Source organism: Calypte anna, chromosome 6 (assembly GCF_003957555.1).
Source record: "Calypte anna isolate BGI_N300 chromosome 6, bCalAnn1_v1.p, whole genome shotgun sequence".
Lineage (NCBI taxonomy): Eukaryota > Metazoa > Chordata > Aves > Apodiformes > Trochilidae > Calypte > Calypte anna.
The window spans coordinates 9,850,307-9,877,648 of NC_044252.1; the positions used below are offsets into that span (position 1 = coordinate 9,850,307).

Here is a 27,342-nt window from a genome sequence, read left to right on the forward strand (position 1 = left end):
CCAAGAAAAACGCAAAAAACAGAAAACAAACAGCATAAAATTCTAAAACCAATGAAATACTTGCTTGAACAAACCTACAACCTGCAATAGTTTAGTTTAGCTACAAAACAAAATTGGATAAAGAAAGAGGAAGGTTACTGGAAGTGTGAGCAGTCTCAGAGAGGACACTGCAAAAAAAAAAAAGAGAGAGAAAGATAGGGCATAAAATGAGGAGCAGTGAGAAACCTACCAGGGAAAATATCTTACTTACTATGGTTGGTGTCATGTCCCCCCTAACAAAAAACAAACAAAAAACAAAACAAAACCCCACAACCAAAACCAAAAAAGGTGAAAGATTCTGTTGCTTAATACAGTTCTAAAGAAAGATAAACAGATGGATGGAAATAAAAAAAAAAATACAAGAATAACACAGGATCTCAAAAATCTCTTAGGATGTTTCTATTTTTACATTGTCACCTGTGATTGTTTGCAGATGACGAGAAGACAGAGGCAGCCAAAAAGCAGTAGATGTGATCAGACTCATGATCTAAGATAAAGCCATTTAATGAATTCACTGTATTAGCAGTGAACTATTCTGAATTAAGCTGATTTTTTTTTCCAAAGAAGTACAAGATTACTGTTCTGAGCCATGGCTTGCAGGTAGTTACAGTGACTGATTTCTTTCTCTAGCTTCACTTCAAATTGCTGTAGAGTGGTTGGTTTTGTGTTTAATTTTTCCTCATTGCTGAATGAGTTGTTATTATTATCACTAAAACCAGTTGTGGTTGCCATAGCATGCAGATCCCTTTTGCAAGTCACCCTCAGTAATGAAACACTGCACTTCTAGAGAAATTTTCCAGAAGATCTGTCGATGAAGTGTATCACTTGATTATCTAGTCCAGTGGTACACAGATTAAACACAATAGATGTACACAATCTCTCTACGTACTAACGTAGATATATTTAGCTATGAAAGATAACCAGATCCTAACTATGATCTTACCTTGTTTTAAGAATGTAGTTTAACACATTTTAAAGCTATAATAGCATTTTTATCTGCTGGAAAGAAAGAGGATGAATATCCAAACAGTGTTCTCCCTTTGCCGGATCAGGAATCCACATCTATGGATCTCACTGCCTGTGCAGCTAACTGCACATTTTGCAGTTTCTAGGTATTTAAAGCCATCACTTTGTACATTAGTGTTTACAAAGCTTGCTCAAGATATTTTTTTCAAAAAGCATCAACTAATTATCAATCCTTTTCTTCTCAGAAAAACACCACATGCAAATCACTAAGAGTGTCTACGTTAATCAGTGATTATGGAGTGATTCTGTAGGCATTTACTTCTTAGCTCAGTACTTAAACACCCCAGTATGACTGAGATAGCACCTCTTAGCATGAAAACAAGCAAGCATGTTACTCAGGTTACTTAGCTCCTGCATTAAGAGCAAACTCTTCAGCTGAAGGTTCAGAGTGACAGGTAAGAACCTTGACTGCTCAGTAAAGTATTTTTCAGTTTTTCCATGGGAAAAGAAGATAATTCCAACCTCTTCCAAGTACACTGACCAAATATGCAAACTAGGAAGCTCTTCAAACAAATAGGTCACCATTACAACATCCCAATTATTAAAGGAATCTAATGGAAAGAAACACCAAAATCTGTAGCAGGTTACTATGAACGGTGTGAGTGGTAATTACATGAAAAATTCAGGTCATCAACAAGGTGGTAAAACATCAAGGCTTATCTCTGAAATAGTCTCCTGAAAATATATAACAGTGCATTTGTTGGTACTCCACATGTCAGTCTGTTCTGGAGATGTATTTTAGAGAATCGTTTTGGAGTGACTTTCAGAGAGCCATTATGCAATAATGTATCAAAAGGAGCATCAAAAAAAGGTATAAGACTAAGCAATGATTACCTCCATCCCCAACTTACTAAATTACTGCTTGCAACTATGGAAACTGAAAAAAGAGATGCAAAATGCCAAGGTCTTCAAGCACTGAAGTCAGTACATTACCTTGCAGAATCCCAAGGCACAAGGATGCTGGCAAGAAGCAAAGAACACCTGAACCAAAGCAAGCATGTGAAATGTTCATTCTCAATATACAACCTGCCAGGTGTTGTTTCAGAATCTTGCAGGATTAATACATAAGGGAAAAAGCAGGGGGACTTACTGGTTTTTTTGTATGAGAGCACAGAACTCACAGGCAGCTCTGATTTGGGGAAAAGATAAGGGCCAAAAGTTTTGTGGTTGGTTTGGCTCATCTTAATCACTGAATTTATGGCCCCACCAAGTATATTTGTGAAATAAATCACAATCTAGTATCAAGTAACAGAAACTATAACAGTGCTGAAATACCATCACAAAACATTTTTCACGAGGTATAAATTAATGTTAGGATTTTATTAAATTGCAAGAGGGACAATGAGGAGATTGCTTTAAAAACAAAACCAATTCCTTGTCAGCATCAAAGAACCAGATGGTGACAAAGCGTAATAAGACTCAAGATGGGATCCGATCACTAGGTCACCAGGGGACAAGGATGGGCATGATGTACATCAAGCTGGATTTCTTTCCAGGATGAAGAAGCATTGCCCTGCTGCCATTACTTAACAGTCTGGCAGTTTACATGGAAAGACTGAAACAGAAGAGACTGACATGAGAAGAAGAAATGAAATACTAACTCTGGAATTTACCAGCTACTTGCCCTACATGGTCCATCGTCAGAAGATAACAACAAATAGAGCCAGTGCTTGGAAATGGAGAAAACCTCCTATATTCTAAAGTAAACTTAATCTGAAACATGAGACCCTCACATCTACCATGACTAGGAAGAGAAGGGCAGCTGACTCAAATGATGCTTCACAGGCGAGGTGATACATGAGGTAATTGTAGCTGCTGCTGCTCACAAAAGGAGAGCGCAGGTCAGCGGGAGTGCCTGGTTCTAAATTTTAGTTGTTCTGGGATAGTTGTGACGTTTTGGCTAAAGGACAGTAGCAACAAAGAAATAAATCACTCTGAATGGTGACAGAACTTGATCCAGTTGGAGAAGATAAGTATTTCGGCTGTCATCAAGACAGACTCCGCTTGGCTTGCCTGAACCAGCTTTTCAGACAGCTTTTGGCCAACAAGAATCCGAAAACCCTGGATGCTACCCTTACTGTGTATTACCTGCTGGAAGAAAGAAGTTCTCAGAAGCCTCTATTCAGTGGCCATAATCCCATCTCTGTACCTCCAGATTAAAGAAGGGAGTTAAAAAATTATCATGGCCAAACAGAAAAGTGAAAGGATAAGCCTCTAAGGAAGATGTAAATTTGAAGACAGAACAGGAATATCTATTTAACCAAAAACTTCTCAGTCAAATAACAATGACCTCTTTGTAGAAAGTGTAGAGACAGAGAAAAATAATTCATGACTTATAATATCAGAAGTTAACTCTTTCTCAGGGTGCTCGACTCCAGCTTTGTTCATTTCTAAAGGGTAGTTACAGGGACCCTTTCTCAAACCTGACCAATCTCTGTGATGACACAACATCTGTAAGTATGGATGAGCAGTAAGAATGAGCACTTCTTTGGACAACCAAAATCAGAGAAACTAGCAAAATACAATTATTCCCACATTACTGTATAAAACATTGAGCTTCCCTGAAGCTCAGTACCTGAGCATGGAAATCACCAGTTTTAGGTGCAATAACTGATTCTCTTCAACCTCCTGAAAATATGCAGCCCACAATATGCAGCCTGTTCCTTGTGTTATACGCAATCACAGTCAATCAGACCAAATAGAGTTCAAAATGCAAAGCTCAGCATTAGACTTGAACTAAGTAAATTTTCTGACAAGTTCTGGAAGACCTGAAGGGCAGAAATCAACAAGCTGTAATACATTGAGCAGCTTACATACTATTTTGACCTGTGACATACATTGCAATATCCTTTGTGATGAGATTATCTGTCTAGAAATTAATCTGTACAGCAGGTGAAGGACATCTAACCATCTAGAAAAAGTGTTATGCTGGACCTTGTTCTCACCAACAGGGAAGGGATGGTGACCAGCATGAGACTCAGGGACAACCTTGCCTGCAGTGATCATGAAGCACTTTAATTTAAGATCCTCAGGGCATCTAGGAAGATGTATTCCAAGCTTACAACCCTCGCCTTTAAGTGTGCAGACTTTGATCACTTCAGTGATTTGCTGGCCAAAGTACAGTGGGACAAAGCCCTAGAGGGAAGGGGCGCCCAGGACATCTACTTAGTATTTAAGGATCACCTTTTCCGTGTCCAGGAACAAGGTGTACCAACAAAGAGGAAGGCAGGAAAGAATGCTAGGGGACCTGCCTGGATGAACTGGAGCTCCTGGACACATTATCACACAAAAAGAAACTACAAGGAATGGAAGAAAGGACAGCTAGAATGGGGGTCATATAAGGAAGCTGTCTGAGCAGCAAGAGACCTAGTTAGAAAAGCCAAAGCTCAGAACTAAATCTAGCCAGGGAGATCAAGGGGAACAGCAAAAATTTCTGTAGAAATTCTGAAGATCCAGGGAATTATAGGCTGGTCAGTCTCACCTCTGTGCCCGGTGAGATTATGGAGCAGACCCTCCTGCAGGCACTGCTGAAGCAGAAGAATAACAGAGGTGACTGGATATAATCAACACAGTTTCACCAAGGGCACATCACTCCTGGAAAACCTTGTGGCCTTCTAAGAAAAGGTCACAACATCAACAGATAAGGGAAGAGCAAGCAATATCATTTAGCTGGACCTGAGCAAAGCCTTCAACACTGTCCCGCATGACATCCTGGTCTCCAAGCTGGTAAAACATGGGTTTGATGGATGGACCACTTGGTGGATTAAGAAGTGGCTTGATGACCATACCCAAAGAGTGGTTGTCAATGGGTCCGTGTCCAGGTGGAGGCCAGCGACAACTGGAGTCCCTCAAGGACCAGTGTTGGGACTTGTCCCCTGTTTAAGATCTTTGTCAATGACACTGTCACCATTTGAACAGGATGAACTAAAGAGGAAGGCTTTTCAGACTCTGAGAGGGGCAGGGTAGACAGGACTCAACACGGAGTTCTCTGTGGTTGACCCTGAGTAACCTTGGAAAAAACATGAGTAAATGGGATGGCAAACCCATTGCTACCCTGCATGCAAGAGTACAGGACCTGCAAGGTAATACCACTGGGGGTAGTGTTTCCAGAAGGATGGTTGCTCCAATCTCTCAAGGACCATCCATTGCTGGCCCCAGCTGATGGGTCTACAATCCAACTGTGAGTCAAGGAAGTAAGAGAGAGGGCCCAGTTTGCCACACAAACCCTTCTGTTCAGTGTGGGCACTGTACTCAGCAGCAGAGTGCAGGCCCCAGTTTGCTTTCACATGGTGGGGTGTCCAGTACACCTGGAACTGACTGCCTCAGTGGTGGAAGTGTAGTCCCACCATCTGGCATGGACTAATCCACACTGCACTGGAGAAGGGTGGAGCTCCAGACCATCTGCAATATATTGACACTATTGTTGTATAAGGTAATACAGCTGAAGAAGTCTTTGAAAAAGGCAGGAAAGTAATCTGCATACTACTAGAAGCTGGTTTTGCCATAAAGAGAAGCAAGGTCAAGGGACCTGCCAGAGAGATCTAGTGGCTGGGAGTTAGATGACAAGATGAGCACCGGCACATCCATAGGGATATGGTCATCAAAACTGCAACCATGTCTTCACCCACTAATAAGAAAGAGATGCAGACCTTGGGTGGGTGGAATTTTGGAGCATGCACCTTCCTTGGTACACTCAGACTGTAAAACCCCTTGATGATGTCACTCAAAAGAAAAATGGTTTTACATGGGGCCCTGAACAGCAACAGGACCTTTGAGCAGATAAAACGAGAGATCGTCCATGCAGGGGCCCTGGGACCTCTCTGAACACGACAGGAGATGAAAAATGTGCTCTCCCCAGCAGCCAGTGATAATGGTCCCATGTGGAGCCTCTGGCTGAAAGCACCCAATGAGACTCAACGCTGACCCCTAGGGTTTTGGAGTCAGTAGTATAAATGTGCAGAGGCCAACTACACTCCAACTGAAAGAGAAATATTGGCTGCTTATGAAGGGGTTTGAGCCACTTCAGAACTGACTGGTACTGAGGCAACCTCCTGGTACCCCATCTGCCAGTTCTCAAGTAGATGTTCAAGGGGAGGATCTAATCTATGTGCTATGCCACTGATGCCACTTGGAGCAAGTGGATTGCCTTGACAACACAGTAAGGTCAAGTAGGGGGCCCTGATCATCCAGGCATCATGGAATTGACTACAAACTGGCAAGAGGGTAAAGATTTTGGAATGCCACCAGATGAGATAGTGAACTGTGCCAAGGAAGTCCCTCCATATAATGAACTTTCAGATGATGAGAAGTTTGCTCTCTTCACCAATGGATCCTGCTGCCATGTAGGAAGTCAGTAGAGGTGAAAAGCAGCACAATACTGTTCTTGGGCTTGAAAGGCAAGTGTTGTGGTGGCATGGCACCCCAGAGAAGATTGAGTTAGACAATGGCATGCATTTCAAAAACCATGTCATAGACAACTGGGCTAAAGAGCATGGTGTAGAGTGGATATACCATATCCCCTATCATGCATCTGGAAAAATTGAACGCCACAATGGCTTGCTGAAAACCACCCTGAAAGCAACAGGTGGTGGGACTTTCAAAAACTGGAATATGCATTTGGCAGAAGCCACTTGGCCAGTTAGCACTAGGGGATCAATCTATCAGTTGAGCTGGTCCTGCTCAATCAGACCTTTTACATAAAGTGGGTGGGGATAAAGTCTCTGTTGTGTGCAAAAAGAACCTGGTGGGAAAAACTGTTTGGGTCCATCCAGCTTTGGGCAAAGACGAACCCATCTGTGGTGTTGTTTCTGCTCAAAGTCCGGGATACATCTGGTGGAATATGCAAGGAGGATGGGGAGGTCCATTGCATATCACCTAACTCTAGACAAGAGAATCTAGTTTCACTTTTTATAGTTTTAATTGTTATATAACAGTAATTAGTTGTATTAAGTTTTTTTTTCCCCCACAATAATGCAGTGGTGCCCAAGAGTCTCAGGAAGAGTTTGCAGCACATGAGGGCATGAACCCTGACAGACCCTGTACCATCTGTCTTGCTTTGAGAAACTGCCATGATGAGGATCTGCAGCCTGGACTTAACAAAATCTTGTTTAAAGACAGGGCATCTCCAGGTGAATGAGTATGGAGAGAAATGGAATGGAATAAGGGGTGGAATGTCACTATTTGAACAGGAGGAAATAAATAAGGAGGGCTTTTCAGACTCTGACAGTGGCGGAACACAAGGGGGGGGCTCTATTCCCTCCCATTTTCTGACATACTCTATAAAAGATCAGAAAGCCAGCAGCTCCTCCCTTTTTTTCCTCTCACCTCCTGCTGACCATGTTGCTGTTCATTCCTGCCAGCTCGCCACATGCTACTGGGTTGTGTATATATATATACATATATACATATTATTTTTTTGTTCTTTGTTACCTTATATGTTATTACCTTTCCCTCATGTTAGTAAAATCTGTATCCACTTGTTTTCAGTTTCCAACTGAAGGTCTCCAGTCTCTATTCCCCTTTTATCTTCCCTTTGTGGGGGGGACAGATAGAGAGGAATTCTGTCATTAGGTTTGTGGCCTGCCCAAACTGCTAAATCCTGACAGACATGGATGGTGGCATTGAGTGCACCCTGAGGGAGTTTGCTGATGACACCAAGCTGTGTGGTGCAGATGACATGTTGGAGTTGGGGACCAGAGGGACCTTGTCAGGCTGGAGAGGTGGGCCCGTGCCAACCTCATGAAGTTCAACAAGATCAATTCCAAGGTCCTGCATCTGAGTCAAGGCAATCCCAAGCACAGGCTGGGCAGTGACTGGCTTGAGAGCAGCCCTGAGGAAAAGGATGTAGGAGTGCTGGTGGATGAGAAGTCCAACATGAGCCATCAGTGTACACTTGCAGCTCAGAAAGTTAACTGGATCCTTGGCTGCATCAAGAAGCATGGCCAGCAGGTCGAGGGAAGTGATTTTTCTCCTCTACTCTGCTCTCATGAGACCCCATCTGGAGTATTGCATCCAGTTCTGGAACCCTTTCTACAGGAGGGACATGGACGTGCTGGAATGTGTCCAGAAAAGGGCCAAAAGTATTATCAGAGAGCTGGAGCACCTCTCCTGTGAAGACAGACTGAGAGAGTTGGGGTTATTCAGTCTGGAGAGTAGAAGACTCCAAGGAGACCTTATTGTAGCCTTCCAATATCTGAAGGTGCCACAAGAAACCTGGGGAGGGACTTTTTAGGATGTCAGGTAGTGATAGGACTAGGGAGAATGGAGTCAAACTAGAGAAGGGTAGATTTAGATTGGAAGTCAGGAAGAAGTTCATCATAAGGGTGGTGAGACACTGGAACAGGTTGCTCAGGTTGAAGAGCTGGTGGAAGCCCCATCCCTGGAAGTTTTTAAGACCAGGCTGGACAGGGTTCTGAGCAACCTGATCTAGTGGGAGGTGTCCCTGCCTATGGCATGGGGGTTGGAACTAAATGATCTTAAAGGTCCCTTCCAGCCCTGAAAACTCTATGATTCTATGATCTCAGAACCTCTCGTGAGAATCTGGGATGAACAATTTCTATACGGTGGGAGAGCCTGCAACAGTGCCACCTTAAGAATTCTCCAGGGTCTGCCTCAAGAACAGACCACAACATAGGACAGTCCCTTGTGGTTCCCTTGTTTATTGTTTCTTGCTGTGTAGCGAGATGTTAGGAAGGGTGACCACACTGCACTGATCCCTGGAAAGAGGGAAATCTGTAGCCAGCACATGACTAATTTAAGGCTTGTACCTCAGCTTTGCAGAAATGTATTTGTTAGGATCCTGGATACACCTGGCTATCACTTACTGCTCTTCCCATTTGCCCAGGATGACCACAGCAGGCACAGGGGACTTAGGCACTAACCAAGATCTGTCATTGCTGTGAGTCACAATCTGTCATATCATCACAAACTGAAATTAACTGTGGTTGACATGAATAAAACTGTCTGACAACCAAGTAACTTAAGAACAGAAAACACAACGCGCACTGATGGTGATAACCATCACAAAACAGCCTGCTTTATAAAGCAGCCACACATAAATTGCCATTGAGCACCAAGTCCTTAAGACTGGTCCTCCAGCAACAGAAGATCACACTGCAGGAATAGATTAAGGGTGCACCTCTATTTGCATTTTAGTTCAGATAAACAATACAGTTTTAAAATAAATATCCTATTCACCACCACCTACCACACTTTGGTTCACATCAGGTGCAGCCAGTGTGCACAAACTGAATTCCTCCCAGATGAACCTGATGTGGAAGATGTGCCACCCATCACTAACTAGCAAGCATTCAGTCCATGGGATCAGATGAAAAGTAATCTGAAGTACACCCTTTGTCCATGAAATCTGTGCACTATAAAGTAGAAAGCATAAAGGACATTGGATCCTCAGCACCAACTTTTTCACCTCCAGATCTGCTCCTACTGCATCACATGAGCCACTAAAGTAGATAGAGCATCAGATGCTATGGCTCCTGGTTTGTTATTTGGATCAACATATCTGCAGCAAAGCTGCAGCTGAATCCTTAGTGACTGCAATACTCAAGAGTATCTGGGATAATATAAAACACAAATTTAAAGCGAGAAGGATCACTAGAAAAGCCTGGTTCATCACTACTGGGTTACATAGTAATAAACTCCATTAAATCCCTGATTTTACTGTTATGTGATTAAAATAATCAAATGCTTGTACAGTGTTAAACTGCTGATGCTGTAGCATAGGTTGTTACTTATTTTAGCCATTCATATGGACATAGTATGTTCTGTGTGCTATGGACATTATTCTTATCAGTGTTCCCAAGAGCAGGAAAAAACCCAACAATAACCACAGAATAAGGCACTTTCCCATTTTTTTTTCACATTTCTGTGTGGAAAATATTTATCAAATTTTGCTAGAACAACAAAATAAAAAATATCCCAGAGACATTGGTGACCTTCTAGCACTGAGCTGTTAACTTTCTGTTGTTTTCCTTCCAATAGACAGAATCAGGCTCTTGTTTCTTGAACTTTATGTGACATTTCTCAGGCATTTTCCTGTTTGTTAACCAGTGACGTTTGAACGACATTATACATTATATGTGATTTTATTCATTCTTACATGTGATTGCTACAAGGCAATTACACAAGAAGAGACCTCATAATGACAGCAAGTAAAATCCCCTCAAAGACCTAAAAACTTATTAGAATAGTAAATACTTCAGAACAGCAGACTTCAGATAAATGCTACTTTCAGATCTTAGGTCAAGTTTTGCATTTATGTATCAAATGCAAATCCAGCAACCTTAACTGAATTGTGCAGGAGGTAAGTAGCTGTAGAGTTCATTTGTCCTGCCCAGTGCCACAAAGACTCATTTGAAAAGAAAAAAGAGTATCAAAAAGAAGAAATTGACATATTCTTTCATGTCAGACGGAAAAAAGAGGAAAAGAGAAAAGTCGAATGGCAGTGGATAGGAACAAAAGGGAACCCATAATTTGATTTCATGAACCTACCCCTAGTAACACAGGGTCCAGCTGTCACCACACATACTGCAGGCTTCACCACTTCTAGCTCAGACACTGTGCCACCACTAACTCCTTCAGCAGGAGGTTTTGAGCTCTTCTATGGAAAACCAGTGATCCAAGGGTCCATTCACAAAAGTCCGACAACTCTTACTATGAGCTGCTCTCCAAGTCCACTGTATCCAGCAAGGACAGCTCAGTCACTCAAACACACCCCCCACACCCCTATCCAGAGCACAGAATTCATTCTACATTTGTGCAACTCTTCTGGCAGGACAGATGGGAAGAAGCAGACGCCTGTTGCTCCTTTGCTTCTCTTACTTCAAGGCTTCTCTGTCCTTTTTATCTCCTTCATCACAGAGCAACATCTGGATGAAGGACATGCATTTTTTTTTCCAGTGAATAAAATGTATTAGCAAAGAAACAAACACAGGGATTTACTGGTCAGCTCATCAGCTCTTCCTCTCAGCCTAATGCTCTAAAGTATTTATGAGGCCTGGAGTTTTAAAAAGGCAGAAATTTTAGAAAGCTCTCCACAAGCTAAAATTGGTGTTTATTTCTTCTTGGATAAAAAGACTTGTACATATACAAGCCTGTTCCAAATTTTAATGCTTTTGAGTACTATGCCACTTAGAGAAAGAACCTTGGCAAAAATGACAAAAAATAGGAACTCACCATTTTTTTTTTCTGCTAATAATGTATAGATACGTTGTGTACCAGAGACATAGAATAAGGCAAACCCAGTGTATACATAAAAGAGAAGTACAACCTAAGGGGGGAAGTCAGGGCAAAAGTATTGAAAAGGAACTAGACTGTTCCGTTTCCATGAACTGAAAATACATAGATATATGTGTATTTTTTTCCCTCATGCTTTATTTTTGCATAGAAAGACTGGTAGCTTAAGAACTCCCCTTGAGCATACTGAACAAAGTAATTCCCACCTCAGCTTCTGTTACAGCTCAAGCTGAACATTTGGCTTTGAGTCAGCTGCATGTCCTGAAATAGTACACAAACTGAGGATGAACAAAGTCATTGAGAATATTCTGGCATCACTTCCTTGCTCTTGCTGTGACCATATGCAGAGTTACAAGGGCTTTCTTTTATTATTATCCTTTTCAAAATAAGTATATTGCTTCCTTCAGAAGGCTAAATAGTGCCTTGACCAATAAAAAGCAACTTGGAGCTCTCTGATTAGTCTGCACCAGTCTGTCCAGTGACCGATTTCTCATTGCTCTCATTGCTGGATGCCACAATACTCACTAAACGTTGACTTAACCAATTAAAATCTACTACTGTTTGTCTCCACACCCTCTTTCTGTGGCCCCAGAACAGGTCCCGACAAAGACATCTGATAAGCTCTGTCCTACGAGACCCCACAGCAGCCTCCTGGTGTTGTCACCAGCAACCCACAACACACTCCACAGACACAGCGGGGAGAAATAAAGGGGACGGGGCAAAGAACAGAAATCCTTCAGGTTTTTAGTAAATGACACTCAGAGGTCCCAAGCGCCAGGAGGCTTCTACGTCCTGTACACTTCGTACCCTTCCTATTTTTTTTCCTTGCACCCTGTGGCCTCGCTGGAAGAGGAAGCCTGCCAGATCTGCTTCATCAAGGACTCGGCCTTCTCTGTCCTCGGGGGAGGGGAGGATGCCTCCTCCTCCTCCTCTCTCCTGACGAGGCGGGAGCGCACCTGCGGGAGACGGGACGCACAGGGCACCGCCACCCGAGCCCAGGGAGACGCTGGCTGCCAGCCCGACCCTGCCCCGCACACGCAGCCGGCAGGTCGGAGCACGATCACGCCCGGGCGACGCGGGACCTACCCGGGAGGGCGGGATGACCGGCAGCCGGGGTGCAGGCAGCGGGGGTGGCTCCCCGGCCCCGGCGGGACAGGATTGGGGTGGCGGCGGCCGCCGCGTCCCCTTCCCGGGGCTCCTCAGGGCGGCGGGGCAGCGCCAGGAGCCAGCCCGGCGCGGCAGGGCGGCCGCATGCCGCCAGCGTTGCTCTGCCGGCCCCGGTCCCGGTCCGGTGCGGCCCGGCCCGCCCCGCCCCGCGGCAGTAACTCGTGCGGCGGCAGCCGCGCGCACAGTGACGTCTGCAGCCCCGCGGGCTATTTATAGCCCGGCGATTGGATTTCATTCATGAAACGGCGGCCGCGCGTAAAGGGGCGGTGGCGAGAACCGCGCCCGCAGCCTCCGCCCGCCAGAACCCCCAGACCCGGCACCAGCGCACTGGAGGCTCTTTTGACGAAACTAGCCAAAAATTAACGACTGCACACACACATATCTCTACATACGTCTTTAAATATCTAAATGCATAAAGAACGCATAGGTCCTGAAGGCCTCCCTGGATGGTCCCCTCACCTGGCTGCACAGTTTCTTACTGCAGGCGCTGCTGTGTTTTGAAACTCCCTCTCTCCATTTTAACTAACACCGGAACCCTTCATTTAGAAGGGTGCACACAATTAAAGCGCAAACCCCCTTAAGTTGACAGTCGAGTTTTATGGCCAGTGCAAGTGGCTCAAGGCCCTGTCGGTAGCTAAAGCAAGCACTCACGATTTAGCCCAGGCTCCCTGCTAAAACATCACTCTTCCCCTGTTGTGTTTACCACTTGATGTCAACAACAAATTCAAGTAACCTTTTAATGCAGTGAGGGGCATGGGCACAACTGGTGTGGGTAAGCAAACTTATTTGATGCAGTTGTAGCTTGCTGAAAGGCAAATACTCTCTTAGAGCAACCTTGACTCACACATTGCAGAGTCTTATAACAACAATAGTAATTTTTCTAAAAACATAGAGTTGGTTCTAAAGTCCTATGTCCAATAGCAGCCAACAATACCAATAACAGGTTAACAGCATCCAGATTCATTCAGTTGTAGTCAAATACATTTTTCAAATACCCAGAAGCCAAACTCCCATTAACCAGGTCAGACTGTGACAATTTTCAATTGAGTACATCTATGTCAGGAAAAATTACAGTTTGCAGCTTTATATCACAGGAGGCTATTAGGTACAGAAGAACAATGTGCATCACTACAGATATCACAGAAAGATGTTACATTCCTAGCATTGCACAGTCTTTGAATGAACAAGACAAATGCATCAGAAACTAAAATAACTCTCACTTGTGTATCTGCTTACAATCAAAGAAATATCAAACTGATAATGCAGTCAACAAAAAGTAAATAAATGTCAAATCCTATAATGCTACGACCTAATGCCCTAAAAAGAGTATTAATTTTACTGGACTGTTTCATTATGGCAAATCTTAATTTCTAATTACTATATTTGTTTTCCTGTCTAAATGATTATTTTCTGAAGATAAATGATGAAGACACTCTATGTCTCTATTAAACACACCTAGAAAACTGCTACACACGGAGTGTTACTGTCATAACAGCTAAGTTAGCATCATGTCAGAGAAATTCATACAAAGCAGCATTATTTGCTCTGATACTGACTCAGGAAATATTGTACTATAATATAAGAAGCCCTCTATATCTGCTTGCAAGCTTATTACAGAGATTTTCTGAAGGAATAAAAGGGCAGCAAGAAGGGAGAAAGTGTTATTTTTAGTGCATACAATATAGTTAGCAGACTACAGCAATGGCAAAGATTATCCAGGTGGTTAAAAGAAAAACAGGTCTTTGCTTTTGATGGGGATAAAGAAAAGGTCTTGAGTTTCTTCCTCTTTTACCTATTTCATCAAGGGGTACCCAAAGCCTAAAGGCTTCTGCAGCTGTGAACACAGCTGTGAACACACCTAAAGGCTACTCTGTAGTTTCCATTTTAATGACCATCTACAGCTACTTTTGCCATTCGGTGCTTTCCTACCACAAACATGCAACTTCTTATATAATTAGGATTGTAACTTTTACAGTAAAGTATAAAATAAAAACCCAGGATGTCTAGAATCCCTCTGCTCTTTGACACATAATCCTATTGAACTGTATTTACGTTTTTCCAAACTTACAAACAGTAGAGTTTTGGCCATAAACTTGGGTGACACACCTTGAGAAGTGGCTGGAATGCATCCCTAAGAGGCAGAGCAACAAACAGTTTCTAGGCTTTGCTACAAGAGAGTACAGTAATAAACCACAAGAATTTCCACTGAGTTTGCATAAGCATTAAAAACATCAGAGTGATAAAGCTTCATTCAATTAGATGTTTACGTATTCTAGGTAGCAAGCTTGGAATTTTTTTTTCTTTGTTTGCTTTCAGGGCAGAATAAAAACTATCAAGGAAACAGAGAAATGGAAAATCTCCATCTAAAGGACATAGCATTGGACTATGGCTGGCATTTAACTATTGAGTCTGCTTTTGCCAAGTCCATACAGCTTTCCAAAACATGATTATGGGCTGTTAAGTGTGCCCCATCATTGCATCTCCATTTTGTGCTTTTAACACCACCATACAACTTAGAGAATAACCAGATGAAAAAGAATAATAATTTTAAAAATGCATTCATACCCATGCAGAATTCTACTTATTCAGAGTTATTTTAGTTTTCGAAAACACAAAACAGAGTTGAAAGTGCAAATCTAAAGGTATGCTCCCATATGCTCCAATATCTTAATTTTTACTCTGGGGCAAAATTAACCTTTTGTTTTTGAGAATATATTTCTCAGACAATTAAAAACCATCAGGAGAGAACATCAAGTTGTGCATAAACCATAACTGAATTTACAAATAACCTTTCTAGTCATGAATCTGAAGAGTTAGTTTAACTTCAGAGGCTGCTCCAATGTGCAGTGTTAGCAGAACTCCTTTGGGAGCTTTCTACCAGCTCAGAAATGCTGAAGCTCAGTGCCCTCAGGCCCTTCCATCCTCTGCACTCCTGAGACACCAGAGAAAAGCTCAGTAGTAATTTTGAAAAAACACTGGTCAAGAATAACATGAGGTGCAGGAAGAGGGGACTACAAGCACTTCAGCTTGTTTGTCAAGACTCCACTGGAAGAAGAGGAAATGGAATACTCTGGGATTCTTAGCACCCCATTATAATCTAAGAATAATCATAAAATCATAGAATTGGCTGGGTTGGAAGGGACCTCAGAGATCATCGAGTCCAACCCTTTTACCACCATTGCGGTTGCTAGACCATGGCACTGATAAGTCTGTGCTTTTTTTATATTACTGTTTACCAGAGAAAGTCTATATTGCAGACACATCAAGACTTGAGGCTGTGGGGAAGCCAAGTGTTCTTTCCTGTATTAGAGGTCCAGGTGGACTCTATGAAAGATACTTCCTAAGATAAACAAACACAAATAAATCTAGTGATGTGGCCTGTTGCTCCCTCTGAGGACACACTCAGGTTTTTCATCAGGACAATTCAGATTATTTCCTCTCTGCTTTATGTAGTACCAGCCCAGCAGAAATGCAGTTTCCTAAGACAAGTTACACACACTGACAATGCCAGCATGGACAAATGCAGGACTGGCTTGAGTGTGCACTGAGGACAGAGCTGACATTGCAAACTCAGCCTGGGACAGTCCAAAAATGAAACTCAGAACAAACTTGAGTTCCTCTTGAGTTCCTTGTCCTCTCTTATCTCTGGATGCAGAGGCCCTTCATATTAGAAGCCTTTAAGAGCATTTAAGATTAGAAGACTGTTAGTAGTTATAAGTTTAAATGCATAGGAATTAAGCAAAAAAAAAAAAAAAAAAGGAAGTTAAATCATCCCATATGGGCTCCCTGTTGTATATGGCTATCTCACTGGGACAGAAGATTTTCTATACTGCTTTCAACAGTACAAAAGAACATGAATGAATTAGGTATAATTAAAATAAGGGGCCATGTAGTAATTCAGTTATGGACTTCACCATCCACCCATTGTATGTAATATACGTCGTTTCAGTCAACTGGCAGCATGCAAACTAAAATATTAGAATTATTCAGCTCCTGTCATTGAAGTCTACATTCTTCCACAATTATCTTAGAGGCTTTAATTTTATGTGGACAGATTAAAATAATTTCCAACTACTGTAATGGATTGATATATATTCCACTAAATTTTATCTCTTAAAAATTCATAAAGAGAATAAATGCCTTGAAAAAAATGTTAATATGTATTCTATACCCATTGAAATAAAATTCAAGTAATTTCCTGTCAATACAATTTTTATATTAATGGATTTGAATTCAGAACTGTAATGCATCCCTGCCAAATGCTTATGCATCTACAATTAGCTTTCCCTTCAAAACTATTGTACATTGTACACAATCCATTTTTCCTATGGTGTAACAAGGATGGAGTTTAGTGTTTGATGTAAGGTGTTTCTATTAAGTGATGTCAACATCTATTCTCAGCCAACTGCCCAAGCTGATTAGGCCAACTGCATCTCTTTTCATACTGCTCCACACAATTCTCAGAGATGGAGACATGCAATTTATACAATGATATCTGCACTGTGTACAATAGACATTCTAACAGAGACCACTATGCATTTATTTGTAAGGGGTTTGTTGTTGTTCAGTGCTAAATGGATATATATATGTGTATGTACATAAATACAGAATGCTAAATATAATGAAAGACAATCATCACTTAAGAAACCTGCAATACAACAGAATTTATTGGTGCATTTTATGAATGATATATAGCACCAGTTATTTGCATTGTGAATTGTATTTCCACATGTGTTTTCACTAGGACAGGGATACAAAACGCTTAATATACACACACAGTTTAAACAGCTGGGTAAACATGAAAGGGATTATCTAGAGAAGGAAAATGCTAATACTTATAATTTGGAAACAATTATAAATTGTTCAGTGGGTTATATTTCAGCAATGCTGCAGTCTAATCACATGTAGGATATTGGCTTGTCTACCCACACTTCCATATTAAGCCTATTACTTATAGGACATTGATCTCCTAACAATATAATCACTTCTGCCTCTTGCTCTTTTGTTGTGCAATTGTGAGAATGTAGTTTCCTCTATAACACCTTGTTAGGTACCTGAAATATTAATTAAATGTCCTCTTAGCCTTCTCTTCTGCAGACCAGATAATCAGCTCCCTCAGGCTGTCTGTGTACATCTTGTTTCAGTCCCCTAACTGTATATTAGTGGTCCTTGCACCCTCTTCAACTGGTCAGTCTCTCTTCAGTATTGTTAATCCTGGAATTGGACACAGCATTGAGCCCCTCACTACGTTCATCCTCATGCAGGCACGTATATGGTTAGTCCCTATAGCTGGGAGAGTGCCCTGACTCAGGTATGTCTCAGCCTGTTCACTTGTGCTGTCAGCATTTCTCTCATGAAACCTTACAAAAATCACTATCTTTGCTACTGTACTTTTCTTTCTATAGGCTGGTCTTAAAAGAGAGTGGATTCGTTTGAATAGTTCCAGTTTGCAGTACCAGAAAACAAGCGAAATATAATTTTGGCTTAATATGAAGAACAGCAAGAAAAATAGGTGAGAGGTTACTTGAGTCTCCCAGTGAAAAAGTGGCAGAGTTATGGCTCACTGCATTCACAGCCCAGAGAGGACAAGACTGTACTCAGAATTTGTTGTAGAACACAATTTTATATTAGATGTGATAACTTTGACAAAGTTTATATTTGATGAATTTCTGCTTCTAGATCCTCAGAACTACAGCTTGGGTTAGAAATATTTATCAGCTTATAAACAGCTCCAAAGAGAAGCAAAATGAGAAGAACTGACTAGTAGGAGGATTTCTATTTGAACGTGTGTCATTTTGCTGTACAGCTAGGGAGTGAAACTGGAAGTGATTGCATCAAAGTGTCATAAGGCTTTTTCCTAACTCTCCAAAGCATGCCTGTGTAGTGAAATGAGGCATCCAGGTGCCACTAATTACCAGGTAGTGGGCATGAGCTTGTCTTAAGCCCACCTGTGCCTGATTAGGGTGGGCCAATAAAAGGCCCCCCTAATCCTACTCATGCGCAGTTGGGGCCTACCCTAATCAGGCACAGATGAGCTTAAGACAAGCTCATGCCCACTACCTGGTAATTAGTAGCACCTGGATGCCTTATTTTACTACATGCCTGATTTATCTGCTATGCCCAGTATTTAGGGGTTTTCCAAGGCACAGGAGATTCATCTTTAAAATCAATGATTTGCCCTCTATGGCAAGCTGTTGTATTGTTATATTTTATAAAGCTCACTGACCAAAATTACAGGCAATGCTATGCTTAATGCAGCTGTGAAAGGTGACTTATATAAGAACTAGTATAATATCTTGATAATTCTGTCTCTACCTACTGCTTCTGTTCACAGACTGGGACACACCAGAAATACATTTTCAGCCCAGAATAACTCTTTATTGTCACTTCACAGGACAACATTCACATATACATGAAACATTAATCTCAGTGCAAATACTCACACTGAAGAACTGATTTCATGCCTGTTCTAGATTACTCATTTATCTCACTCATAACATTGGCATCTGCACAATTGTTAAGAGTTTCTTAAAATATTTCTGCCATCTAATCAGATGTTAATGGATGGAAAGAACTAGGTAGAATGAGATGAAAGTCATAGCAAACAGGCAACTGGGGAAGACTTTTCATCTGTTTGACCTTCTGGCTTGCTGTTGGTCTCTGCCCTCTCTGCATGTCAGACAAAGGGCACTTCTGTGAGTAAGGAGTTTCAAAGAGCAGTGGTATCTTGTAACACCTTTATACTATAAGAGGAGGTTTTCAATGGCAAACACAGTCTTGGCTTCTCACTCTTGATCTGAGATATTGAGCTTTAAAAGACATATATAAATGGATCAGCTCTCATTCTTTACAGCCTCCCTGTTGAGGCTTGTAAAAATCATTTAATGCATTAAAAGCTTTGTGACTTTATATGCAGAAGAATACAAAATGAAGACCAAATTTTAGAAACTGAACTATTGGTCAAAGACTGCATAAATTCTACAGCATTAATAGAATTAATTATTAATTAATTAATTACAGCATTAATTAACTGCACTGACATGCCATTACTGCTCTGAGTTGCTTATACTGGTTCTATAAAGAGATGAGACCAATCTTGAACATAGACCTCTAATTACAGAAACTGGAAAGTGTAGTGGTGAGAGGAAGAAAAGCAAAACAGATTTTCTCTACTTTTTCTAAGTTGCCAATGACTAGTATTATTGGTTTCTGACTTCCTGCTTATAAACAAGAAGAGCATCCAACAGCCATATTCTGATCTTTACAGGATGCCAAACCAACAGAGTAGGATTAAGTATTAGAGTCAAGGGCAGCTTAATCTCACCATCATTAATCTTTGAGAAAGAGCCTTCTTAACTACAACTTACTCCTCTGCACCTCTGTCCCACAGTTAGCTAGACACAAAAGCAGAAGACTCCAATTGCAGTTTAAGAGCCTGATACAAATCCTACTGAAACTGATGGAGTCCACTGACTCCTCTTCAGAGGGTTTCATTTCAGGTGATAAATCAAGCAAGAGTCCACAGAATTGCTTGCAGCATTATACAGCAAACCCGAGCAATGCTGAGGCTGTGAGTTCGAGCCTCACCCTAAGGGTGCTGAGCTCTAGTAGCACAACCAAGTTAGTGAGGTGCTGAGTCAAAAGCTCCAGTGGTTCAATCAGGTTAGTGCAGTGCTCATAGAAGCAGTACAAAAAAAAAGCAATACTGAGGTTGTGACTTCCACTATGAGCTGAGCTTGTGTTCCAGGCTTCACCTTTTATTGGCCCCCCAGTCCTGCTCATGCGTAGTTGGGGCCCACCTTAATCAGGCACAGGTGGGCTTAACACAAGCTCATGCCCACTGCCTGGTAATTAGTGGCACCTGGTTGCCTCATTTCACTACACAGCATACCTGTTCTAGAAAGATGAAGACATAAATTAAAGTAGCTGGAAAAAACCAGCACTGAATGAAACACCTGTCACTTGAATATTTGCTCCATTAGGTCTTTCAAAGAATGCCCTGGTTTGGATTCCAATTCCCTGCCTAAGATTACACTGCAGATCTTCATTTATTTTGAATAGTGTGACTCTGCACATTAGCTACTCTGTGGCTTTAATAATTCAAATTTATATTCTAAGTCTCAAATTAGAAAATCCACATTTTCTAATTTTGAGCCATACACTTTTTTAAGTCTTACCTTTTTAGAAAGACCTTGTGCCTCTTACAACCATTTACACCAGTTTAATGATATGATTTAGTTACATTAGTACAGATTGCCTTGCAAAGACTGCACTTCTACAGCACAAACTTAAATACAATGTGTTAGACTGGCTTATATCAACAAAAGGTGTCTACTGCTCAAATATTGCTCATCTACTCTAGCAGCTTACTTCAATATGTCTAAGCAAAAGTAGTTACAACTTTTTAGTTTCCCCAAAGAGTCAAGGCTTTAGCTATCATACAGAAAGAATATTATTGGACTCAACTCTAAGAGACATCTTTTTCCCCCTGAAACACTTTCAATAAATTCTAGTAAAACTGGGTAGCTGAAGTATAATGCTAATTGCAGAAATAGCAGAGGAATGCACACAAGTGATCCATACAAGTGAATGCACAAAACTGATTCCAAGTGTAAGAAGCAGGGAAGGAAAGCACATTTCACCACTGGCTGTCTGATGAGGCTTTCCCAAATTATGTTTATTAGGAATAGTTATGAAGAAGGATTCTGTTCTTTGTTAATTCTGCCATTCAAAAGCCACAGACCATGAAAGCACATCTTTCTTGCACATATTTACAGTTTTTACAGAGGGTGTGGAATGTATTACCTCCAGGAGCTGTCAAAGTATCATTTTTACAGGCTTAAAATACAAATTAGACTAAAGACAGCTTAAAGGATTCAAGCTACTATGTACACTGTGTGATCTGCAAAGTATGGAGAAAAAGACATCAATTTCCAGTTACACATACACAAACAGATAACTGCAGCAATTAAATATGTCAGGAGCAGAATTTACCCTCATGAAATTAAAACCAAACTAGAACTACAAGCAGTGGTTTTGAACTTAATCAGGCAGTTAGGAAGCTTTATAAAAAAAAATAATCAAAGGTATTTCACAAACTCTCATTGCTTGGCAGTCATTTGCCAAAGCATCATGAATTCTACTAACAGCTATTTTTTTCTTTTTTCAGTAAAGTAGTAAGGCACATAGGTATTTACTTTTAAAAGAACCCTTTACAGACTTTTGTGAGTCAGGCCCAACAACGTTTTTCTGGGTAAGAATAGAAGAGAAGAACTACAAAGGTATCTGAATTGTCAGTTAAATTAAATTGCTAGACTCTCTGCTGTAGTAGCTAACACATATGTACTTATTTTATTCCACGGACTGTGAAGAAAGTAATTTCCAAGAGAGAAGAGGCTTCTTTAACCAGAGAGCTAAATTTACTACAACTCATCTCATAATGCCTCAAGAGACACACAAGCCCATAAGCAAACATACTGTGACCTGGCTATTAAGGAGCAAATAAGAGCAACACAAAGACCTTGCACAGATGCAGCCCTTTCTGACTCAAGCACAGTGAGAAGTTAGTGCAACCAACTTCTGTGCAGACCTGCGGGTCTCTTATCTTCAAGAAGTGAGACCCAGTCACAGAAGCAACAGAAACAATTGTGCAAATAGTGAGTTCACAGAATATATTTTCCCAGAACATTATTCTGTAACTAAATTACATAGGCTGTGTCTGTTACCCAGAAATTCATTTAGAGACAGAAAATCAGGCTGGAAAGTGAGATTCCACATTGAGAGCAGAGGTGAAGAGAGATACCAGAGTTCTGAGGTGTGCCATTTGCCTTAAAAAGTACTTGATTATGCTGAGATTGCTCTTAGTGTATATTAAATAATTCATGGGTTCACAACTTGCATACATGTAATATTATATACTGGCTTTTATGAAGTGCATTACCTATAAAATGACCTCTATTTTTGTTCACAAAGTATATGTTTGTCTTTGGTGATGTGCTGGAGGGGCTCATTAAATTACTAATGTAACTATAAAGCTATTAAATTACCAATTTTGAGGGAACAATCCAAAACACATTAAGATAAGCATAAATCCAAAGTAAACCATGAGTCTCTCCACTTCAGTGACCCTTCTATGAAGCTCTGAATGCTGAAGTCTTTCTCCTGGCAGCATTAACCCCTTTGTATGAACCTCCCCAACCAAAACACTGAAGTAGCTCTTTCTAGGGTGAATGAAACACTCTGTTAGTAGATAATGATGGGAGGGAGCACTTGGTTTGTGTTTACTTGAACTCAGGTGAGAGATTGCTCCCTAAGCTTCCTGACAAGATGCTTATATTTATTCACATTGTCACTATGTTTTCCCATGAACAAATATTTATACTTCGGAGGAAATGTTTCAGCTACATGTATCAAGCAGAATAAGAAATGTGTTCACTTCCCTTCTCTTTATTATGAGAAAACAATTTTGCTCACATGAGAAAGTAAATAAACAGATTCCCTAGAGATGCCTGGGAAGGGGGTCATTCTCATAGGGAACCCATCTTGAAAATACTGGCAAGCACACGAGTGTGTTAGATGACCTGTAGAGGTTCCATTTGTAATTGCAAGAAATTAATACATCAAAGAGTTATTGGTTGTTTCCTTTGTTCAAAGAAACAGACAGTTCTTGTACAACTCCATCAAAACAGAAGCATTTTCCCTTCTGACAAATTTTAGTAGCATGTTTATATTCCTAGCTGCATTATTGTAAGGTACATTTAATACATATGGCAAGACAGAAATCCACCTTTTGTTAAAGCTTCTGAGCATTTATAAACTGAGAAGGGAAATTTGTGAAAATTATTTAACTTCCTGACTATTTGAAAATTTGAGTAGGAGGCTACACAATTTCATCTCCTGAACTTCCTTACAACTTAAATTTTCCTGTGATACTAAATGAAGATGTCATTGGTTTTACTAGCTTAGAATCATAGAATCATATAATTGGCTGGGTTGGAAGGGACCTCAGAGATCATCAAGTCCAACCCTTGAACCACCGTTGTGGTTGCTAGACTATGGCACTGAGTGCCACATCCAGTCTCTTTTTAAATATCTCCAGGGACGGAGAATCCACTACTTCCCTGGGCAGCCCATTCCAATGTCTGATCACTCTCTCCGTGAAGAAATTCTTTCTAATATCTAACCTAGACTCCCCCTGGCACAACTTAAGACCGTGCCCTCTTGTCTTGTTGAAAGTTGTCTGGCAGAAGAGACCAACTTACATGCTTACTGCATGAATCAGTGAAGGTATGGGTGTGAAATTTGACTAAGCATTATTATTATGCACTTGCAACCCAGGCTGAAAAGAGCCCCACCTTTTCCCCAGGCTGCACAGAGCAGGGACAGAGAAAGTTGCTTGGTTGCATAAAAGGGTACTTGTGTATTTGTGGTACAAACTCTTTCTTCATCTCAGGATCTCAGTTGTTTCCTCCCTCTGCAGTTAGTCTGTGTAAGAATTCACTCTTGAAAAGTAGACTTAGCAACTTCTGTTTCTTTGATGCCTTGAAGAGCAGGACATCAGGTCAAAAGCTACTACATGCAGAAGCTGCCCATTACACTAACTCTGCAACAACAGAGATCCTTTAGACTTTTGTTTTTATCCACTGGGATGTCAGAACAGAGCTAACTAGCCCTTTAAGAGAAAAGATTAATTCTAGGACTTTTTGGTTAAGATTTTCAGTACAAAGTTCTCCAAGTCACAGATTCTATAAGTGTAAAATACCTGACCAAATGCTGCTGGGGTTTTGTTGTTGTTTATTTATTTGTTTTAATTTCTCTATGGGAACACTTACCTCACGAGAGAAAATAACGTTCACATCCATTTTTAACAGCTTGATCAAAAGCAGAATTCCATGAAAGTTATCTCATGTCCTTCTCTTACTGTGGCTCTCCTGAAAGTGAAAAAACAAAAGAGAAGAATAAACTCCACTATTTTCAACCTAATATTACAATACATGCAATATCACTGATATCTCATGACCCATTTTATATTGTAAAACAGGCTTGCTTGGTCAGCAAAACAGAGTTTCAAACAGGTAAACTGAATACCTCCATTAAAATACTAACTGGTCACTCCAATGCACTGAAGACATCATGGGTAGATAGATGAGCTTTTGAGCATAACTAGAGACTGATACAGCTCTGTCAAATAAAGCTGTTTCTTGAATGATTTTCCTGGATTTAGATTTTTAAAATCACCTTGAGTGTCAGAACCAAACACTGCTGTATCACAGTTAACCAGCCTTTCATAGGTTAGCTAAACTTGAGAAGGGTTTTTTTGCCTACCTTCAAGAAAGTCACAAGACTTTAAAACACTGGCTTACAGCCTGGTACTGTGTGAACTGGGACTTCTGTGTTGCTTCCACCTTTGGTCCCAAATGAAATCAGTTATAGAATCGCTGTTTAGTTAAATGTCTGCATTATTGTGGTTTGGTTCCCATCCAGGAATGAGGTTGAGGTTTTCCAAGAATCTAAGGTGGGAGCAACATTGATCTCACCTCAGACACTGCCCTAAAAGCAATGCTCAATGACACAAGTCACTTTCAGAGGTTTCATGCTAGGTTGAAAAGCAGAAGTGAAATGCAGATTGATTCTTCCACTGAAGAAACTAGTGACCTGTTGAGCTTTTCTAAGCATTTTGCCCTCCCTGACAGCAACATTTCAGAGATGAATTTAGGTCTGAAGTTAGTTTCTCACAGAAATTCCCACCTTTTGTAGATACACTGTGAAAGACAACAGTGAGAGCAAATACAGAAAATGAAGTAACACCTCATTTCACCTTTGTGGAGTAGGCAAGCCACTGGAATTGACCCCAGAGCTAGAGGCATGATCTTTATACATATCTCTCCATCTCTACTAATCTACTTATCCACAAGCATTTTAGTGGCAAAGACCATATCTGTCTTCCTGAACTGCTACATTGCATGCAGCCATGACTGTTGAGAATCTTCTCATCATCTTTTCTATTTTCTTCAGTCTGACTTTCTTCATGGCAGCTTCCACATGAAACTCCCTTTGTGAACCCTAAAAGTAACAGCCTTATCCCACATTGAAACAAAACCCCAGATAATGAATTACAGAAATGCATTAGCACACACTGGGCCCTCTAATTGTTTAAATACTGATTTTTGTGACACAGTCCCGTTCATAACTATTAATTTGTTTCTTTAGAACCAATGGTACTGAAGATGGTTTATCTGATCATTTCTGTGTTTGGCTGAGATCTGTAACATTTCAATCAGCTTTTCTCTGTTTTGTGCTCATTAAAATCTGGAGACTTGGCCTCCACAAAGATACACAGGGATCTTTTTCACTCTCAAAGCAGGTATGCAAAGCCCTTCCACCAGCTCATTCATAATTCTTTTTCTGAAATCATTAATTATTTACATTGTTGGCCCATTAAAGGCCACATTGAGTCTCTTCTCCTTGCTGAGAGATTTTTTTAATTGTTATGCTGTAAAGTCAGAGCAGTTGATTGAAGACTGTAAAAAGATAAAAATGTAGTTAAACCTGATTTTCATCATTACTGAAGCATAAGCCTAAAAGCTCCACAGAAAAAAAGTTTCTAGCCTCTATCCGCCCTGACTCTGAATTTTCTTTCCACTTTCTGGTTTTAAAGATTGTTGGGTCCACAAAAGAAAGGTTCTAATCTTAATTAGCATTGTGCTGCCTGATGACAACTCCAAATTAGAAACATCTCCCCTACTATGCTACTGCAGGCAGATCATCTATCTCTGTGATTATTATCTGCACTCAGAAGAACAGAGCAGCTAAACATTACATGCAGCTTCCTTATCTGAGTCTTGAGGAGCTCACAGTTGAGGAGAGAGCTGGCTTTATGTCACACTTAGCCTGTGAGCCTGCATGAGAGAGCATCAGTTCTGGCTGTGGCAGCACCATTCCTTCTCTCTTCCACCTGCTCCTCACCCAGGGAGGCATTACCTGAACTAATGCTCACCCACCAAATCAAGTGCTCTGTGGTGTTGTCTGCAGGACATGTGGTAAGGTCACTGTCAGCTGATGGAAACCAAAGCCAGCTGGAGCAAAGAGTAATTCAGTGAAGAATGTACTTATGTGGTCTAGGACTCCAAGGTAGGAAGAGGAGGAGCAGGTGGCTGTTGCTGCAGGTTGGCAGGTGATCTAATCACAGTGCAAACCTGACACAGAAGGAATGCAGATGAGACCATGTGGAACACTGGGCTCCCTGGATGCCTCCTTGGAGCCAACACATAACAGGGCATGTGTGAGCTGGCCCAGGAGTCTCTTCTGCTGTGGACAAGACATTCCTCTATTGCAATGACACTGGAGGGAACTCAGATAAATTTTCTCCTCAAATCCACTCCAGCTTCACCTGTGGGTTGTTCAGTAGCCTGGGCTGATCCAGACTTTTTCCACCATGTGAGGTTTGTTTGGTTTTGTTCATGCGGTTTTGTTTTTTTCATTGTTTTGTTGTTGTTTGTTTTTTTAAGATTATTACCAAAATGACAGCAATAAAGATTTTATCTTTTTATGCTACTTAAGAGCTTTCTTTTACTAGCCTATCATATCCTTGTATTATTTTCACATTTCTGTCACATCACAGATTTCCAGTACATCTGCCCAGAAATTCTTCAAACGAACATCAAGAGGATTATGTGGAAGTAACTGCTAATAAGCATGAAGTTTCTACTTTGTTTAATATGATCTTACTTCAAACTTCAACTTTAGAAGCTGAAATACTGCAAGAAGTTCAAGTAAAAGAGCAGAACCTTAGCTGACTGTTGTAATCTTTACTATGACACACCTCACTTACTGTACATTACATGGTTGAATAGACAGTAG

The 27,342-nt window shown here is 41.0% G+C and overlaps 1 protein-coding gene across 6 annotated transcripts in view; it reads right to left on the bottom strand.

The window, feature by feature from the left end:
- The window catches only part of RHOBTB1 (Rho related BTB domain containing 1), a 55,984-nt gene that overhangs the window by 26,937 nt on the left and 1,705 nt on the right, over positions 1–27,342 (bottom strand). For 4 of the 6 annotated variants that reach the window (XM_030453371.1, XM_030453372.1, XM_030453370.1 and 1 more), the window contains exon 2: positions 24,315–24,413. The gene's annotated coding sequence lies outside the window, so the exon portion shown is untranslated. Of the gene's footprint in view, positions 1–12,402; positions 12,508–24,314; positions 24,414–27,342 lie in introns of those variants that run through there. The other 2 variants (XM_030453374.1, XM_030453369.1) reach the window with 1 other exon arrangement.